Consider the following 22217-nt stretch of genomic DNA (forward strand, 5'->3'; position numbering starts at 1 on the left):
TCACAGCACCCAGAGGAGACCCACACAAATGCATGGAGGGCATGCAGACTCTGCAGAGAAGGCACCCCAGTCAAGAATTGAACCAGAGAACCTCTTGCTGTAAGGTGACAAAGTTAACTGCTGCACCACTGTGCCACCTGCCTTTTATTGTAAACTGACTTTTTGTAATGCTTTTCTATACTTCCACAGTAATTACTCTCTATATCAAAAGAGAGGTGTTGTTAAAAGCCAATTTATACATTTATCTCACCTGACTTTGGATGACAATGTGTGTATTGAAAATGTTAACATTCTCAAGAATATGTTTCTTGAGAGAGGGTATGTGAGTACTATGGTGGACACTTTTTATTAACAAGTTCTACATGAGAGAATTGGGAAACATATTCCAATTATAAAAAGTGGCACTGTTTTTTTCTAGTAATGATATCAGGAATGTTTACTCCCTCAGCAGTAATAACAACAATGGTGTAGTGGTAGATCCCTCACCTACAATGTGGGGGTTTTAGGCTTGATTCCCAGCTTTGGACACTTCTTCTTCATGTTCTTTTTCTAACAGCTTGGTATTACATTATTTGTTGGCCACTTTTGACATCTGTAATATTTTGTCCAAGAAATTAAATGTAATCGTTGTCAAAAACATCCATTCATAGATGTTGAACCTAATGGTGCAATTTTGGGTAAAGTTTCTAAGTGGATGGTCAAGGGCAAATACAATTGTTTCACCAATAAGGTGGTATACATGACCAGGTGTACTACAAGCCTGGCATTCTATATCAGTAAAACCAACAATGTCTTTAATAAAAGGATCTACCAGCTTGTACACAGCATTTCTAAAAAAGATGATAAAGATAACAAGAGTGCGTTGGCCAGGCACACTTCTAATCGTCACAACTTTCCATGTACAAGTTTTTTTCTACAATATTTTCTGGTGATTGGCAGAACTAATTAATGCACTGTAAGTGCTCTGGCAGTTACATTTGGACACCACAAATTTTTCTGGATTGAATGATGCTGTTTTGATTAACAGTGAATTAAAACTTAGAGCATCCAGACGTTAATTTTTAATTTTACTAATCTGCCAGTTTTGAGCATTTCTCTTGTTTTTAATTGTAGCATGTTTTCGACCAGTGATTGGTTCAATTTGAGGGGAGTGTGGATTCCAGGATTCCAATTGGTTATTATTTTTGATTCGATATTTTTTGTTGTTCTTTATTTGCATTTCTGTTAGGATTGTTTTTTATTTCCTGTTTTTGATTGGTTAGTCACAGGGGTGTGTATTAGTTTCACTTGTTTTTATCTGATCATTTGATTATTTCATTCATATTTCTGATGATGTCTTATCTGACAAAAATGCTTATCCGTGTATGAGTTTTTGGACTTGGATTAAACTTCTCTTTCGAGTGCTACCTGTCTGTTTTATTTTTTTCTTATCGGGGAAAAGCAGTTAACCGTGTATGAGTTTTTGGACTTGGATTAAACTTCTGTTTCGAGTGCTAACTGGTTGTTTTATTTTTTTCTATATTTTTACATTCCAGTGCTGTTTTTTGCTTGCTGTTCTGATTCGATATTTAACTAAATAGCTAATCTTGGTTCACAGAGTTCTGGGTCCTCACGTGTGATGTACTGAACATGTATGTATATATATATATATATATATATATATATATATATATATATATATATATATATATATATATATATATATATATATATATATATATATATATATATATATATATATATATATATATATACATACATACATATATATATATATATATATTATAGGTTCATAGGTAGGTACTAGGCTATTGGCCCTGGGGCCTGTATATAAGCCTAGCCAAAAAGGTTCCCTGGCATTTGCCACCCAAGAAAATTATTTTCCTGTGCCCCTGTCAAGCAGTGCTGCAGAAGTGATCCCCAGGGTGAATATTCTATTTCCCATCCAGTTGTCAAGGTTTATCTTAAAGAGGGCCAATGAAGAGCTTTGCTTGACATGAATGGGTAGTTTGTTCCAGAGTATGGGAAGACTCTGGGACAGGAATTTATCCCTCCAACATGTTCTGTTTATTGTGGTGACAAGGTTTAGGTTTCTGGAGCATGTGGTTGGTAGAAATTGGAATTTCTTTAAGTGTAGCATGTCTAACAGCTCTGAGTTTGACATAGCTTTCTATGTTAGGCAGAGATCACCTCTGAGTAGGCGATATGCGATGGAGTAGAGCTGGATTTGTTTGAGATGGCCTGCGTATGGCATCTGTTTGAGGCTGGTAATCTTTTAGTGAGGTATATCTGTGGCCTTTCCAATTGTTGTAGGTGTCTTGTGAGATACATACCAAACAGGGCATTGTACTCTACAATGCGTCTGATGAGGGATGAGTAGAGAGGAACAATGACCTCCTTTTTTCTAGAGGAGAACTCTTTTGTGATGAGGTGTGCCACACCGAAGGATTTCTTGACTACTGTGGCGATGTGGCTATCAAAGGAGAGATTACTGTTCACCTGTGTCTCGAGGTCTCTTATCACACTTTCAGTGTTTAGTGAGCTACTGCCTACTTGGTAGTTCATGGGTACCACGTTTTTCCCAACGGGGATGACAATGCACTTTTTGGCATTGAGCTTGAGGCCATGACTTTGACACCAAACATTTGTCTCTGTGAGGCCCTTTTGTGTCTACATCATTAGGTGATTCTATTATGGCTCCCAGTTTGCAGTCATCTGCGAACTTTGTTAGCCAAAGACCTTCTGTGTTGGCCTGCACTTCACAGAAGTAGATGCATTACAGGAGAGGACCCAGGACTGAACCCTGTGGCACTCCACTCATCACTGGTCTGAAGTCAGACTTGGAGTCGGCTACTTTTACTGTGTGGGTTCTGTCAGTGAGCCAGTTGGCCACCCATCTTGTGACATAGGAATTTATGCCCAGTTTAGTGAGTTTATCTATAATTCCAGTGTGGGGGATGGTATTGAAAGCCTTGGCAAGGTCAAGATAGGCTGTGTGCACAACCTTGCCCTCATCTACAGCTTTAGTGACTGCTTCAAAGAAGTCAATCAGGTTTAGTAGACATGATCTACCTTTTACAAACCCAAACTGAGTGGGGTCCAGGGTTTGGAGGCTACCTATATCTTTGTTTATAAGCTCCAATATGATACATCCCATGGCCTTGCAGACCAGGCTCATCAGGCTAATGTGGCGGTAGTTTCCAGGGTCCGTGGTGGCAACCCCTTTGTGGACTGGGATAACCATTGCTGTGTGCCATTCAGTAGACACATAGCCTGAGGTGAGGCTATGATTGAACATGGTACTTAGGTGGGGTGCCACTTCATTCTGTAGTTCATGCAGTACGCAACCTGGGATGTTGTCTGGTCCCATGGATGCTGTGTTCCTGGCTTGGGAGAGTGCAGTCTTTACTAGTTCATCCATGATTACAGGGGCTTTGCATTCTTCTGGTATAAAGATGGGCCCTTTGGAGGGTGAGAGGGGGGTAAAATTATCACTGAACCTATCTGCCAGGATGTTGACAATATCGGTTGGTTCTGTATATTTAGTGCCATTGTGCTGCAGCTCAGAGCAGATCTGAGTGTTGCCATTGAGATTCTCGACATAGCTGTAGAATGCTTTGTGGTTGTCTTTGGAATCAGTGGTGATTTTATTTTCATAACTGGCTTTGGAGGATTTTATGAGGGATCTCAGCTTCTTGCTGTGGCTGACCAGGGAGTTCCTCCAATCTTGGGATTTTACTCTTTTTTGCAACAGCTTCTTCTTTCTGTTGTAGAGGTTGTTTATGGCAGGGGACGACCAGACTGGCTTCCTTTTTCTGGAGGATAGCATCTTGGTTCTGTTGGGGATGGCATGATCCATGCATTTGTGTATGTGCTTATACAGTGCATTTGTGTAAGATTCAGCATTTGTACCTCTATTTTCTGTCTGCATGGGTGTCATGAAGTTTGCCACTTCTGTCTGAAGAAGCATGAAGTTGTTTTTGAAGTAGTGTTTGATGGTGGTTTCCTTAATGGGTGGTGGGGGAGGGATACGGATGTCTAGGGTAATTAGCTTGTAGTCAGATCTGACCAGCGAGGAGTTGACCTCTGGTGGGGAACACTGGTTACTCATATTGGTAATGACCAGGTCCAGGATATTGCTGCCCCTGGTGGGGGTGTGGACAACCTGATCCAAAGGGTTGGAATTTATGAATTCCAGAAAACGTCCAGTGAATGAGTTGGTACATGAGTAGTTTTCCCAGTTGATGGGGGGTAGTTGAAATCACCCGTAAATAAGTTATTGGGTTGTACCTTAATATTTTCCAGTATCTTAAGAAATGAAGATTGGGAATCCTGGGGCATGGTGGGGGATCTGTAACAAGCTACAACCTGGATTGCAGTCTTGCCCAGTGTTAGTTGCACTTGGATACTTTCGGATGCATTATGTTGAGCAGCTAGTCTGGAGGTGTGGATATCCTTAATGAATATGGACACGCCTTCACCTTTAGTGTTTCAGTCCAGATTAGGTGTCCAAAAGTTGTGGTATGAATTATAGCCTGGTAATACAGGGGTGCCTTCTGGAGCCTTGAACCAGGTCTCTGTCACTGCACAGATGTCGATGTTCTCCATTTTAAGGAGTGCCTCAAGTGAGTGCATTTTGAGGTTTAGATTTCTAGCATTGAGTAGCATTACCATCAGAGTTTGCTTGTTTGTACCTGTTACAGTGGTGAAGTTAGCATTTGAACCTTGCCTAAAAAAGGCACTATAGGGGTGGTAAGAGCCTTAGCCAGTATCCGGAATCCCAGGGGTGACAGGTGCAGGCAATCTCTGACAAAGCATCATGGTCTGTCGACAATGTCGTCCCAGACAGACAGATACTGGATGCCTTTAGAATGACACCAGAACCTTAGCCAATTGTTGAAGTCAATCATTTTGTCATTGTACTGTGGTATCATTCTGGGCAATGGCAGGATGCTACTCAGGGCTAGGGTCATACCTGCCTGGGCTACAAGATCCAAGAGCTCCTCCATGTCTCTTTTCATGTAGTCCAGGGAGGTACATCTCAGGTCATTCACACCAACATGGACAATGACAGAGTTGTATTTGTACTTGTTGTGGAGTGACCTGAGTGCGTGCATTATGTGGTAAATCCTGGCACCTGAAAGGCAGCTGACAGTAACTTTCTCCTTGTTTAGCCTGGTGAGTGGGACATCAGTGTGCCTGACTATAGAGTCACATATGACTAGTGTGCTGTCTACGTGTTTTGCCTTATGGGCTGAGGTTGAGTGGCACACTGATTTTGTGGGCTATGTGCCATTTGGGTAGTGTTGATGGATGGTGGTTGTCTGCATTTCAGCTTGGGAGGTCTCTGCTGCTTGGGCAGATTTTTATTGAGAGCCTCTGTGAATGTGGGTGTGTGCTTTGTGTTTCTATGTGTGGGTTTTGGTAGTGTGGGTTTTGAAGGACTATGCGTTGAGTGTAGTGTGATGCAGGTGTTAACCTTCTCCTCTTGACTGTCTAGTCCAGTCTTGGCTGGAGAGAGCTTAGCTTCCAGTTTAGCTATATAAGTGTATCTCTCACAGGTTGTAGTGTTGGGTGGTAGGAGGAGAGGGTTGTCAGTGTACATGAGGCAATTGTTACATTGCTCCAATAAGCCTAGATTCATCAGGTGGACAGGAAAAAACACTGGGAGCTGACCCATGGACATGCCTGGATAGGTGCTTATTAATTTAAGTACCAAGAACTGTTTTCTTCTTGACAAGTGAGGAAAGTCGAGTGCTGTAGCAATTTGTAGTTTATTTAGTGCTTACAATGACTTCTGAGCAAGTGCTGAGCACAATGAAACAGTTTTGAATGCTGAAACTAAAAAAATGGCTAGTTCTAGCTAAAACTAGCTAGTTTTAGCGCCAATCCCAAGAAGAGAAGCAGGTCACTGCCTGTTTGGTGATCCACAGTCTTGTCCCAGATAATGCAAGGGTCTGCAGGCTTGTATCCTTTTTCTGGTAGATGCTTTGAATAGCAACCAGACCAATCAGGTATGTTAAGCACAGACACTCACCCTCCAACCAGAAAGAGTCAGGAATCAATGCACTGTTTCTACTCTCACCAGGATCAGAATATAAGCACAGATTCTAAGCTGTTACCTATAAAGCAGTTATTAAGCTTTCTGGTGATCAGCAGTCTCCAGGAAATAAAGTAACTGCACTCCTTCTCTCACCAGGAGAAAACAGAAGCACTAATCCCAAGATGACTACTGAGAGGCAGAATGTGGGCTCTACAATAACTGGTGGTCTTGCAATAGATGCTTAAAGGTAAGATGAAAAAATGGTTTATCCTAAACACTACAGTATGCTCTAGAGGATATAGATGTGACAGTAGGTAACTTAAGTTTTACCTGTTTAAAAGTTAAGTTTTAGTGGAGAGTCACTATTTTTAAAACAACAAGATAGATTGAAAGGGGGTGGTCACTTTTGTAGTCTGGTACTATGGAATACAGTAGGATGGCCAATAACTATGAATAGTTGAACAGGAGTGATTTCACAAAATGATAATTTTGTGCTTACTCACACCAGCCAGTAAAAGCAGAGAGGAAATGAGATATATGGTCAAATGAACATAAGGGCCAGGCAACTAGAAAGACAGTGGTGTTTAAGAACACAACAATAACTGGGTGGGAGGGTGCGAAAAATTTCTGTCTGACTCACAAGAGACAGAGCTGTGGCCTCTTTTCAAGTTTTAGTATGCAGTTAAAAGCAGAATACAAGTAAAACACAGTGCAAAGAAAACAAATCACAGTATACAAAATAGAAAAAGCAATCAAGTAATACAAAACACAACAAATAAAAAGCAAACTAACCTTTCCCTCACAGCAAACTGTAGCAGAATCTAGGTGAGCCTTTCCAGTAAAGCTCTGAAATGTTTTATTTTACCTCTTAAATAGAAGGTTTAGTTCCTAGCCCCACCCCGTCAGTTCACAGATGATTAACCTTAGCTGACCTGTTGTAACTTATGTGTGACTCCTTAATTCACCTCTTCTAATTTCTGTCTGACTCACAAGAGACAGAGCTGTGGTCTCTTTTCGAGTTTTAGTATGCAGTTAAAAGCAGAATACAAGTAAAACACAGTGTAAAGAAAACGAATCACAGTATACAAAATAGAAAAAGGAAATAAAGTAATACAAAACACAACAAATAAAAAGCAAACTAACCTTTCCCTCACAGCAAACTGTAGCAGAATCTGGGTGAGCTTTTCCAGTAAAGCCTGATTTAAAATATTAAGAGACTGGTAAATCACACACACTATAGAGTAACTAAGTGTATGATGTTTTTGATGTGTGCTTAAGGCAGTTGACTAGAAAATGTCATACAGTGTCAGAACCTGTAAAATATTTTCTAAGCCATAAGAATTCTTTTCACATTATGAAATGAATCCATTTGTAACTGAAAACATTTATAGGAACAAAGTCAATGAATAATGTATATAGCATATAATGTTGTGAAAAACAGTTGTAAAGAAGTTGTAGTTAGATATTTTAAAGAAGTTCAGCCAGACGAAAAGAATCATAGCAATAATTTAACATAATGTGTAGAACAAAAGAATCTTGCCTCCTTTATTTCTTACCCATCACTCAGCTTAGGATTGCAGTCTGTCTGTCACTCTCACACACAAAGATGCACACAGACATGAAACAACCAAATGAGTGGGTGTAATAAAGTGAGTGGAGCTATATTATGTCAGGTCAATGATTGTTTAACTGCAACCAAAGTTTTCATAACCCCCTGAGATGACTAAATGTAATACAATAACATAATAATAATTGTCATAGTAATATATTCAAGCTTATTTTATGCATACACTAGCCCTGACAAGCCAGATCCATGACTGTTTAAAATGACAGCCTGGTGTCAGTCACTTTCTTCTACTACTGTCTTTTGCACCAAGTAATTATAGCCATGTTATTTGCCCTATATACCTCAGATGTCTGAATGCAGTAAAATAATAACAGTTATGGGAATGTATTCCAGTTGACTTTAATAAAACACACAATAGCCAAGCCACATCGGCAATCACTTAAAATGGCAGTTGGGTCATCCACATAGCCACTGTATTGATCGTATACAAATAGCGGATTGTGTTCAAATGCTAATACTATCACTACCATTTTTATTATTATTATTATTATTATTATTATTATTATTATTATTATTATTAATAATAATAACAGCAACAATAATAACAATTGTAGCAGCCGCAATCATGTTTTTACAGCTTGCTTTACTTAAGCACACAAAACCCTGCCAAGCCAGATCAACAGCTGTTAAAAATCACAACAGGGTCAGTCACTTTCTTCCACAGATTGTCTCAGTAGCAGCTCATAGCCACTTTATTTATTGTATACCCATCAGATATCTGCAATAAAAATTACATTAATGTATTTACACACATTTTCCTTGCCAAACCAGATCAACAACTGTTCACAACAGGAGAGATTTTTTTAATGTACGGACTACTTCCATGACCACCAATTAGAGATGCTTTATTGACTATTTATACCTCAGAAGTCTGGTTACAATCAAATGAATGAATACCTGTGGCCATAATAATACATTTCAACTCATTGCTCCCATAAGTATACAGTGGAACCCATTGCATCTTAGCTCTACACACACACACACACACACACACACACACACACACACACACACACACACACACACACACACACACACATGTGCCAACAAGTTATAGCCAGTTTAATGATTATGTACATATCAAGTGTTTGATTGTGATCAAATGAATGAATGAATGCACAAATTATGGTCATAGTTATATAAGTATGCAGATGATACTACCTTAATCTGTGCTACACAAAACATTCCCACCCTCCTGCAAACAACCCAACTAGCATTCTCTGACATTGAAAACTACATTACCAATGCCCAACGTATCCTCAATCCAAAGAAAACTCAGCTTATGATTATAACCAGTTCTAACAAAAACACTGATAACAGTCAATTCACTATCTACTCCACAAAAGCTACTCCAATTGTCTGTGAAAAGAGAAGATTTTAGATACATTATCTTGTAGGATTTCTTTGACTGGATTACAGCTAAACATCACTGGTGTGCTCAGTGAGAAGGTGGTTATTCATGGGGCTAGGTAGGGACTCTGCTAGGGGGCTGTGCCCACTATACCACCCTAACTTTATATTCTCACTTCAGGGTCACACTGCAGTGGGGCAGGTGCTATATTCAATTTTTGACCAAATGCAATTCGACCAAATGAGCTTTCAGTCAAATGAGCTTTTCAGTGAAGTGGGCTGCCTGAAATCATTTTTGACCAAATGTAATTCGCCCAAAAGCAGTAGACCCATATATATATATATATATATATATATATATATATATATATATATATATATATATATATATATAGCATATGCATGTTTGTGTTTGTCTATGTGTATGTATATAATTTCTTCATAGAGATTTTTTGTTTTAAAATCTGTGTTTTTATATATATATATATATATATATATATATATATATATATATATATATATAAAATGTGTGTGTGTGTATGTGTGTATATGTACATCGATGAAAAAGGCTCTCTATGAAGAAATAAGACAATGCTTTACTAACAGTTAAGCATGTTTGCCCCCACACCATTAGAAATAGAAAAAGTATCATTTAATAGATATCTCTGGAGCCTTAAATAAACGATTCAATAAAGTACCAGCCAATCAAATTTGCCCACCATGTGCATACATAGTATTAAAACTACAGTAATGCAGTACCTGTAAAAGGTGTCACAGCAATCACTTATTGTAACATACATGAATAGGGATAATTTAAGAAATATACTGGAGTATAATGAATTTGATTTGGTCTAGTATAAGCTAGAAATCCTTGGGGAACATACAGCTGTGCTTTATGTTAATACTCTAAATATATTGGTTTTGTCCCATATTTAAACCTGGGGTCTTTGAACAGTATGACTGGTGTCAGGTGGTTCACTGGTACAACTGTAACAAAAACAATGTCCATGTTTTTTATAAAAGACGATGACTAGTTCAACGTCTACATAGGAAGATGAAAAAGAACATAGAAATGAAAGATTAATACTAGGCAAGTAGTCATGGTGATCATATGTTGCCTAGCCAAATACACCTTAAAGATGTTGTTCTTTCAGCTTTTCGCGGTTAGGGGTCACCACAGCGAAACTCCAGTCCGCTAATGATTGGCAGTAGATTTTTACGGTGCCGAGGTGCCAGCTCAATGCCCAATCTTCAACGAAGGCACGTCCATTTCACGTATGTCTTTTGAACACCACTCGACCATGGGGAGGACATGCAGACTCCACACAGAAGGCACTCCAGCCGAGAATCGAATAATGCACTTAAAAGTTTGTACCTCTCTTTTCAAGCAGTTAACAATGCTTACCTCCCAAACTGACCAGGCCCATATAAGACAATGAGTGATGTGAAGAATTTATTTATGTTATGGCTTCAGCACTACACCATGTCATATAGTCGGGTCTATATTAGAACATTGAAGATTCAGAACTTTGAATGTTCTAATATCGACCCCTATTCAGCGAACACTGAAAACATCGAACATACAGAAGAGCGAATTTTTTTCCTAGGGAAAAAATTTCCTGTTCCAAAACACATACACACAACACAAGCACACCAAACAAACAGCAATCCACACACATACACCTAAAATTTTACATCTAACCCTACACTAAACTGTACGTACACCACTATCTACCCACTTACCTTAACCCAAACCCTAACCCTAAGGTCCGTCACTATCGCACACACACCTCACCCGCGTCCTAACCCTAACTCACCTACCCCGTCCTAACCCTCACGTCCACACATTCGCATGCTTACCTGACCTGCGCTCTAACCCTAACTCACCTAACCCGCCCTAACCCTCACGTCCACACAATCGCACACTTACCTGAACCAGAAATGTAACTTTCCACCACAGTGCTGAAAATAACGAAGTGACAGGAACGGGCAACCAAATTCTTTCCCTAGGAAAGAATTTGGTTTTCTGACACTTTGCTATTTTCAGCTTTCGGCTAATAGGGGCCGATATTAGAACATTCGAAGTTCTGAAACTTCGATGTTCTAATATATACCCATATAGTCAATATCAAGTAGTGTGTTTGTAACATATGGTATTCGGTCATATATGTTTACAGGGATTGTGGGTGTCCTGTGGCACATGACTACTGACATTTTATTGGTGATGTGACTGGATGCCACAGCTAAATATAATTTGAGTTTCCATATCTTATCTCCTGAGATGTTATGTTGGACAGGTTGTATTTGTAAGAATATTAGAAGAGGACAACCTTAATCAAAATGTAAATAAATAAAAAAAAATTCTCTACATCAGAACACCATATATGCAAATGAGACATTATGGTATAGTATATGTTTTCTTTAAGTACTGAAAAGTATTGGTGTGTATGCAATCATATGTTCATATCTTTTTGAAGTGTTCAGCACATTTTAATTTAGGCATTTTTCTTTGTTTCTTTTACTGCTGAAAGCCTACAACTCATGAAGTGAAATTTTTCCCTACCGTACCACTTTAGCCAAGTCAATATTATGCAGCACACAAAGTCCATACTTCCCCTTTGGCAAGCTCAGCCTGGGTGTGGTCTTTTAACTTTAAAAAAAAAAAAAAAAAAAAGTTTCTGTGAATGATTTGTGCGCCTTTGATTCAGTGCCTTCCTGTGGTTGTGTGTGTGTGTGTGTGTGTGTGTGTGTGTGTGTGTGTGTGTGTGTGTGTGTGTGTGTGTGTGTGTGTGTGTGTGTGTGAGAGGAGGGGGAGAGGTTGGCCTAGACCAGTGTGGAATTCTTAAGAAAAAACATTTCTCACTACAGACATACTCAGTCACGCATGTCTGCTTACATAGACAGACTTTCCATGCACACTGACTGTATTTCTGGAAATGACTTGTGTGTGACCAAACAGCTCAGTGCTGTTTCCACATGTGTTCTCGAATGGAGTAACTGGAGATAGCAAGTGAGTATAAGATTTTTTCTGTGTCGTTTGTTTTATGATTTGAAATCCTGAACAGTTAATAGTATCAAAACCATTACTAATCTTACAAAAATGTAACAGAATTGCAAGTTTTGACTGTAATGGAACATACTTTAAAAGTTAACTTTATTCTTTCTATTTTTTTTTTTTCTTTTTTTCCTCACAAAATAGATGCTCTGCCTATGTTTTTTTCCTCCTTCTAAGATAAATGCCTTACTTACTGTAAGAGAAGTTGAAATGAGTTATTATATAGCCGATCTCATAGACTTTTGGTGTTGGGGTAATTCATAAATCACAGGGGTAACTGTGTTAGTGAGCTATGGTACTAATATTTGGCACATTGTATATATGCAATTCTAAATATGCAAAGACCTTGTGCTTGAGTAATGTTTTTAAACAATAAACCAAAGCCAAGCCAGTGTATTAGTATCAGGAAAAAAGATTATGCACAAAATGCTGAATACTCTTCGGGGAAAAGTAATTTCCTATTTAATCAGTTCTGGTACTTCAGCATGGAAAATACAATGCCTGCCAACAGAACAGAGATGCAGATCTTGGGGCTACAAACAGGGTGAGGGAAAAGGAATCCTGCTGAAACTTGCACTGCAGTTTACATGTAGTACAGTATTTAAAAACTGCAGAATCATGCAGATTCACACAGTGCTATATGAGGAATATGAGAAAAGTTATATTTGGGCATGCTTTGTCACATTTGAATATTACACTCACCCCAGGTAGAGCTTTAAGAAAGGAAGTTAACACTTGTTTTGTTTTATCCAGTTTCTGAAGTCTTTCGTAACTATTTCAAATCACCAAATATGCGGAGCTTCAGTTATTACAAAAAAAAAAAAAAATAGATTTCTGAGTCCTGTTCCTGCATGAAATTCCATGGTGGTTTGGAGGAAGTATTCACATCTTATGATGGCAAATTTTCCTTTGAAGATTGATCGGTTTATAAAATAAGGGTCACACACATGCAAGTATGCATGTGCATACAAATTAACAAAGTATATGGTGTTTGTCAATCGACTTAAGGCAGTTGAAAAGAAAATATTACACCCCTTCAGCATGTCTAGATTAGTTTTTGCAAAGGTAATATTAATTACGGAGTTATGAAACTGGCCTTCTGTGTCAGAAAACATTTGCAGGAACAAATCCAAAATGTAAAACATATTGTACCAAATTAATCTAAACAAGCTATACATGGATTCTGGAAAAACATTTAAGCAGGTCAAAAGAGTCTTGAAGTTTGATATAATGTATCAGACAAAACAGAGGAAGTGTACTTGTTTGTTAGTGCAATGGTCATGTGTGTGTGTGTGTGTGTGTGTGTGTGTATGTGTGTGTTTGTGTATGTTGGGAGATTTATGTATGTTTACTGTGGCAGATAAAACAGTTTGCTTTAAACTTTGCTCTTATACATCACATTTTCTGTCTTACATTCAACTTTACCTTATCAGTAATTCAATTAGAGACGTGAAGACAGACATGCAGACACACACACACACAGATATATGCATGCTCCCCATACCTCTCAACTGGCCAGATTTTCAGACTGTCCCGTTTTTTGCCTCATATTTTTGGTCTGTTCCTCATAAAATTGATGTTTTTCTTTCAAATAATTAAGGACTGAAGTCAGTAATCTCAGACATTTGAGTTTCAGGCTTCATATCCATCAGAACATGAGTGCCAATGCAAGATCTGTTATTCTATTTTTGGGCCTTTGTTCTCCTATTATTTTTGCCTTTGTCCAGATTTCTTTTGATAAGAGGCTGAGAGGTATGTCACACCCTGTGCATTTTTCATCTGCTGTAGAATTATAGAATAAATGTAAGTATCTTTGCATTCAACTTTGTTTTCCTGTAAGAATGTAAATGAAGTCATTAAGAAAATTCATTGAGGAGAGCCAATATTTTTTCCGAGCAGTAGTTTTGTACATTGGAACATTAAAAAAAAAAAAACTCTCTGATCAATGCATGTCTGAAACTAGTGACTTGTGATTTTCAGATCCACCTAGTTACCAAAGAAATAAATGAAGGCTTATGGAAAATTATTCATTGGTTTAGGAGGGCTATGCCAGTTCACAACAGATAGTTGGCTGGGATCTTGATGATACTGAGGGTCAAAGCCATGTAACACTAAAGCAGATTTGTGGTCATAGTTTATTCCTTAGAATTCAGTTGAGGCTTCTCCACAGGCCGCTGAGTTCACATTTTTTGGGTTTCAAGTGCTAGAGTCACAAGAACCTGAGAAACACAACGCTGATGACTGTTTGTCATAGACAATCGCTGCTAATGTGGCTTCTATGTGTGTGACTTTCTTTGTTTTGGGAGATCCCCTTTCTTTTTGTCTGTGCCACTGTGGTGTTGGTATGTGTATGCTTGGGGGTGGTGGGCTTGCACCTCCCTCACCCCACAGAAGCACTTACAGTTTCAGGTTTTGCTATTTTATTCTTTCAGGCATTTGTAGTCTGCAATTTGGTTCCTTGGTGTCTTGTTACGTGTGATTTCATATTGTACAAAGAAATCCAACTTAGTAACTACCAGTGTTAGATGAGATTACTGTGAGCCTTTTTATGTAGGCGGGAATTGAATCCCAAGTGTTGGTGGGGCTTTTCTTGGAGTAATATCACTCATTTTATTCATGCTCTGTACTGGCTGCCATTTCTTTAATGCATTGCATTCAAGGCTGGGTTTTTGAGATGCAGAAGTAAAAAAAAAACAAATACTATTTATGTGGACTAGCAAATTAAAGGATCGCTTAGGCCATAATCAGCCTTCCATTTTATCTGTACTAAGCTATAGCTAGACATTTATAGATCTTTTCTTAAGGCTTATGTTACTGGGTGATCCCACATTTCCCTTGGTTGCATTTGTTGATCTTTGATTAAGGCTTAAGTTATTGCATGATCACACATTCCCCTTGGTGGCATTTGTAGATCTTTGCTTAAGGCTTAAGTTATTGGATGATCACACAATTGTTAGTGGAGTTGCAAGTCTTCATCATGAAAGACAATTCCTTAATGATCTTTATACTACTAGCATAGCGAAAATCTTGCAGCCCCTTTGCAAAGATACTTTTATGACTAAGCCTTTGCTGGGACTTGATTTATAGTAAAATGCATTATAATAGATACATATTCATGTGTAATACATACTTTGATCATGCTGATTTGCTTGCCCTTGGTATTTAACAGAAAATTATTCTATTTTTTGGGCACTTTTCTCATAACTTTCTTGGTCTGAAAACCACATCAGTCTTTCTTGTGGTAACAATTTGAAATTACAGGACCCAATTAAACAAGTCCTGTAATGCTGAGACTGAATGGTTAACAAAAGGACGTGTATATATATATATATATATATATATATATATATATATATATATATATATACATATATATGGATCTACTGTCTTCTGCCGAATTTACGTTTCACCGAAATGTAAATTCGCGAACATATTTACCCGAAAGTGCGTTTCAACGAAAACGCACTTTCACAAAAATCTATGAAAAAAAATAAAAACACTTTAAACAGTTTTATGCAAGGGGCAAGCCCCCCTGCACCCCCATGTGGGGGGCTGTACCCCCCCACACCCCCTACTTTAATATTCTCACTCCGAGATCTCACTACAGTGGGGGAAAAGGGAATGTTCCATCAGCCCCACAGTACCACAATCTCAGCAATACTCTGCTAAGTTGTACATCAACACTAAATGTCGATGTACAACTAATTTATTTTTTATTTTACTTATTTACGCGAAAGTGTGATTTTGGTAAAATGCACTTTCACATAAATACACACGGACATTTACGTTTCGGTGAAGCGTAAATTCGGCAGAAGACAGTAGATCCATATATATATATATATATATATATATATATATATATATATATATATATATATATATATATATATATATATATATATATATATATATATATATATATATATATATATATATATATATATATATATATATATATATATACTTAGTCTACAATGGCCATTTCTCAGAATATTCACTTTTCTCTGAGGTCTGGCAATCTTAGAGTTGGTATATATAATGTTGGGGTGGAAGGGGGTGTGCCTCCTGCAAAAAAAAACAAGTTTAAAGAGAAGAGCAATATTTGAGATTCACTCTTCTCCTATACTTTCTGTCTTTTTTTTTTCAGTCTGTCAACAGTTGGAATTATGAGTGGAACCATTTCAACAGTGAGACCATTCTTGTTCCTTTTAAACCTACAAAGTAGTTTGCTGCTTTTGGAGATTAAAAAGATACAGGCTTTTAAAATTAAATTAGACATTATGTAAAGTAAACATTTTATTTTCATTAATTATGTCATGTAGGACAGCACAGGTTAAAAAGTTGTAAATATTTTTAAGTAAACAATAGTTGATGAGTAATCAAAACTCCCAAGCACTTTTTTTTATTATAATACGGCATTCCTTTCCTAAATCAAAAACAGTCTAGCGAACCAGCCTCTCAAATTTAGAGGATAACACATTCTCTTTTGACTGTAAATTTGATCTGCATAATATATTTCTCTTGATGAAAGCTTGAACCAATGAATCCTCTATAAATTAATTATTCTTTCCATTATCATGATGCGAGACTTCAGTTATTGTCATGTTGCAGGTGATACAGCAGCATTTTAATATCAATATAAAAATGGCACCCAAGGAAATGATCCAGAAACTAGTAAAAAGAGAATAATTGAATTACTCTCAGTCTCTAATCAATTCATTTTTTCTCCTTTTACACGATCTAGATCAAATTATAACACACTTTTTCATTTCTATCGCAAGTATTTTTTTTTTTTACTAACTCCTTAAAGATGTCCAGCTCTTCTGATATTCTACATCCAAAACCAGCAGCTGCTCTTTTATGCATCTTGATATATGTGGATGTGCCGGTGCTGCAGAAAAAAGAAATAAAAATAAAAAAAAAATAAAAAAGGCAGGTGAAAATGTCAATCATTCTGTTATTCAAAAGAGAAAAAAAAAATCAAAATTTTTATGACATTTTACAGACATGATGATACCATGTCGAAAATATTTTTGTATGATAAGAAACAATGGAAACAGCTAATTACAGGCTTGCTTATACTGATTAACCTGTGACTGAAAACACAAGCCTTTACTTGCTGTTCATTAATTTGATGTTTATAAAGCAAAACATAGTGTCATAATCTAAAACATTTTAGGAAGAAAGCTGTGTTCAGAGGACTCAGTCTGCCAGTCAGATATTTTTTTTACATGGTGAGTGATGAATCATGCACCTAAAAACCTCATACTTAACACTTCTGATTTGCACCCATTTTCACCTCTTCATGGAGATATAAAAAATATAGAATTAAAGAAAAGAAACAGTGGAGGGAAACCAGTAAAAGGCCAAATTATACAAATGATACTGGTATAGCAGAATTTCTCTTTTTGGGATTGTTGTACCAGTCTCAAACACGCTTCACAGAAGATTCAATTAATTGCTTTCCATGGTCTGGTTTTCTGGTTTTACTTATAGTCTTCGATGTGGTTCATCAAATAAGGAGAGAGGGTGGATAGAGCTAGAAAGAGAGAGAGAGATAATAAGAACAATTTTTGAGATTATAACTGCATGTGTAATAGTGTAGAGGGTATATCCAATACCTGCAAAGTTCACATTCCCCATGTCAAGTGTCAAGGTTCAAAATACTGATAAAAGTTTTTATAGGAAATTGCTGGTGGTGATTTTGGGTGATCTTTCTCTTCTTTGTGTTTGTACAACCATGGAGTTGTAATATATAAGTTTGGGTGGTGTGTGGGGGCTTGCCCCCCCACACACAGTGGTACAGATGGGCTTGTCCTCTTGCAAACAATACTTACAATTTGATATTTCATCCTTGTGCAGTTTCAGTGATTTGTGCATACCAGTTTGTTTCTTTGGCATCTTGTGTTTTATTGTTTCATAGCAGAATTATTTGGAGTAAGGGCATAGAACCGCCTGTATGAATGTTGCTTGCTTGAAGCGAACAGTGTTGAATGATATTCTTATAAACTATATAGTTTGTATGGACAAAGTTCCTCACACTCCCATACATAGACCTCATATCATACCTCCTTACTTAACCATCTCTGAGGCCACTGCATCTTGGAAAAATAAGGCGTAATTATTTTCACTGCAGTTGCCCTTTTTACACTAGCACAGTTTTGGTCAGCCTGCCTGTCTGACAGCCATTATCAGAGAGCCACACAACAGGCTACTATTAAGGCTACTATCAACACTTGTTATAAAGTAAGCCAACATTTCAACACTAGTTTATGCTATTGTAAAGACTAAAGACTAACCTATAGTACAGTTGTACTTAGTATACCTCTCAACTGTACAGATTTTCGCAGAATGCCCAGATTTTTTGTCTCCTATTTTTGGTCTGTTTCTCATAAAATAATGGTGTTCTGGCAAATCACAGTCAAATCATTGATGGCTGAGGTCAGAAAATAATGACAAACATTTGAGTTTCAGACTTCATACCATTCAGAAAAGTCATGCTAATGCAAAAGCTGTTGTTATTCTTTCAACCTTGTAAGTTTGTAAGAGCAATATTTAAAAAGTGTCCCTATTTTTGGGCCTTTGTCCCCCATTATTTATGGCTTTCTCCAGATTTCTTTCTCTAAAAAGTTGAGAGGTATGCTTTGCAGTCATACCTCTTGACTGTACAGATTTTTGCAGAATGTCCTGATTTTTGCTTTATATTTTTGGTCCATTTTTCATAAAATTGTGGCTTTCTGAAAATTAGTGGCAAATCATTGAAGACTGAAATTGGAAAATAATGACAGACATTTGAGTTTTAGACTTCATACCATTCAGAAAATTCACGCTAATGCAAAACCTGCTATTCTATCAACTTTCTAAGTTTGTAAGAGCAATATTTCAAAATTGTCCCTATTTGTACCACTTTTTTATGGCTTTGTCCAGATTTCTTACTCTAAGAGGTTGAGAGGTATGCTTAGTACTTGAAGAATGCTGCCAAGTAGCTGATTTGGCAGTTTAGTGCCTACAATGAAGAACAAGAACTGTTACCCTGTAGTAGAATGTTTGAATTCCCCACATCATTTGTGCTTACAAGCAAGTCTCATAACCAGAAAGTGCTTTGGTTTCACTTCTGAAAAGAAGCATTTGTACCCTGTAGGCTTTCCTGGATAGCAAATAAAATTATTAAAACACATTGGTAAAGAAAAAGTGTATTGGTTCTGACTTAATTTCCACTTCCATTTCAAAAAACGTGTTTATACTTACCTGGTGATGGGCAGGTGTATCGATCCACAGTACCTTTCACAGAAATTAGATAAACCTACCTAGACACAGTAATAAAAAATAGTTAACTTATATTTCTTGGAATAATTTAACATTATTAAAAATAAAATGAACTGAAAGAGATTCAAGTAAATGACAAAATGCACAAAAGAACTTGAAAGAAAACAAAAATTACAAATCTAGTGTGATCTTAGTACTGCTCATAGTTAAAAATTTTAATTGTTGAGATGAAAATGTGGTAATTAATTTGAATGCATTGTAATTTCAGCACAGAAGAGACAGCTGTGAAAATAAAATGTTAGCACACTTGAATCTTTAATATGAATATCTAAAAGTGTTTCAGAGTTATGTGTTTTGCTTTCATTCTTTATTCCAATTTACCTTTGTTGTATGCATGCTGCAACTGCTTTACTCCAGAAATTCAGCAAGCGTGGTTAAAAATTACTTAGGGTTCTGTTCTCAAATGATTTATTGAATTTATTCTAGTGATGCACTGTCTATTTTTATTTTATTTTATTTATTTTATTTTACATTTGTTGACCGGGCTAGTCTAGCTGGATATAAGTCTATTTTCAGTAGAGGCCCGGAGAGAAAAGCTCCACAACTGCTGCTAGAAATACTATAAAATACATATAGCTTAAAAAAGAAACAAACTAAAGCAAAACCTTTAAATTGCATGATTTTTATAGACAGTAGGTAGTGACCAAGTTGAAACAGGCAATTTGACTGGCATACTGACTTCGCTGAAATTATCTCTTCTTTAAAAAAAGCATCTTGTTTATGAAATCTTGCATTACTTTTCCTTCTTAATATTTTTGTAAACTTTTCTCCATCATTTTCATTTTCTTAAACTTTCTATAAAAAAGTAAGCACTGACTTGATGTTCTAAATGTTATTATCAGTGTATGCTTATTTATATGATTTTTCTTTAGTGAGGTGCCTGAGATTTAAGTTGGGTATGGGCTCGACTGCCCACAGTATTTCATAATTTACCATTTTTGAGGAGAAACATTAATAATGTATTTTTAACTTGCATGCTTTACTTGAGATTTTACTATAAAGAGATAGACAGACAAGCAAATGAAGTGAAGAATAAACAATTGATTCTGGTTCCCAAGACTTAACAAGACCATGTAATAAAATATAATAATGCATTCATGATTAAAGAAGTTAGTTACAGGACAACAGTCAACTGAAACCCAAAAAAATGTCCTTAAAATATTCTGGCAAATAAACAATGATAACTTGCCATATCATGCAAAGTTTTAACACATATGTAGATGACACAAGGTACGAGATAAGAAACATCTCAGTTTTAGAATTTATTCATGTTTTGTACCAACATTAAGTTGTTTTCTAGGAAGTAATCAGGTACATGCTTGATATTTCTTCTTCTAAAATTTTATTGTGCCCAAAAATATTATTTTGATACATTCAGCTGTGGAAGAAAGTTGATTTTATAACAGAAACGCAATGTACCCATGTCATCTATCTGAAGATCACTGTGAGAGATGTTGTATATGACTAAAGTTTGTCACGATCTTTGCAGTGATGATTTGGGCAACTGCAGCATATACAAAACTGAAAATAATGGATTCTAAGTTATGCTTTCTACCTCTTGTTGTATAAATTATGGCATTGTCAAAGAGGTACTCCAATATGGCAGAAAATATTTTTCATCTATCAGAGTATACAAAAAAAAAAGTATTGTATCTGGACACATTTCTCTCTCTCTCTCTCTCTCTCTCTCTATTTATATATATATATATATATATATATATATATATATATATATATATATATATATATATACATGCATACTACATATGTATACATACATCTGTGTATTTATTGCCATTTGTTTATCTGGAAAGTCTGACTGGGCCTACAAGACCCATTTTCAGTGGGAGCCAGGGGAGAAGAGCTCCGCATGCAATGTATCTGAGACAGCAGAAACATTTACTTTTCCTGGTCAAGGATACAAAATGGTAAGATACATTCCATACAGTCCTTTAAACAGCAGTCGGTGTAACACATGAGGAGGAAGAGCAAGGTTTTAGAGGAAAATGATATGCGTGTGTGTGTGTGTATGTATGTGTGTGTTTGTCTCTGTAAGATCTGTGTACCTCTCCCTCTCTTTTTTTCTCTCTCTTTCTATATCTATATATTGATCTCTCTCTCTCTCTCTCTCTCTATATATATATATATATATATATATATATATATATATATATATATATATATATATATATATATATATATATATAATGTATACATACAAGTTTCCACAGTCTAGCATTTTAACTCGATGGTGCCCCCTGGATCACTCATACCCTAAACCCTTAAACATACTTTCTTTAAGATCACAAAATAATGTATTCAACAACATATTTCCTTACCTAATCTGTTACATGATGCCAGTGTTTAACACACTCTGCAACTGATAAAAACGATAATTTCATACAAGGAATCTAACTATGCTGACTGGTGAATTCATACATTAATTTCTATGTGGATTCACATTATAAGAATATTTCTCTTGCTACTACTCAGTGAAAGTATAGACATAAAATTTATTCACATGTCAAAAGAGTCTGAGTAATTGATGTTACTACAACTGTCTAATGACATGTCTTAGCAATAATTAAACTAACATAAAACACATACACACAAAGTTATGCATGTATTTTACTATGAATTTATTTAGATCATCTCATTTTATTGTTCTCTGTATTAACCTTAATGCATTCCTTTGGTTACCTTTTCTGAGAAAGACCAATAACTATCATATACAGTGCTTATCTACTTATCATACCACACAAACAGACAGATAGACAGACCAACCTCAACCCACACTCACATTTTCACACTTACTT

General features: G+C 36.5%; 1 long non-coding RNA gene across 2 annotated transcripts in view; it reads left to right on the top strand.

Annotated features, from left to right (window-relative positions):
* Window positions 1-11812: 11812 nt before the first annotated feature.
* The window catches only part of LOC122813193, a 236708-nt gene continuing 226303 nt past the window's right edge, over window positions 11813-22217 (top strand). Inside the window, exon 1 of one of the 2 annotated variants that reach the window (XR_006366647.1) lies at window positions 11813-12030. This is a non-coding gene — a long non-coding RNA (uncharacterized LOC122813193). The remainder of the gene's footprint in view (window positions 12031-22217) is intronic. The other variant, XR_006366648.1, reaches the window with a different exon arrangement.

Source organism: Protopterus annectens, chromosome 10.part0, assembly GCF_019279795.1.
Source record: "Protopterus annectens isolate FY-2018-M chromosome 10.part0, PAN1.0, whole genome shotgun sequence".
In the NCBI taxonomy this organism is placed as follows: Eukaryota; Metazoa; Chordata; order Ceratodontiformes; family Protopteridae; genus Protopterus; species Protopterus annectens.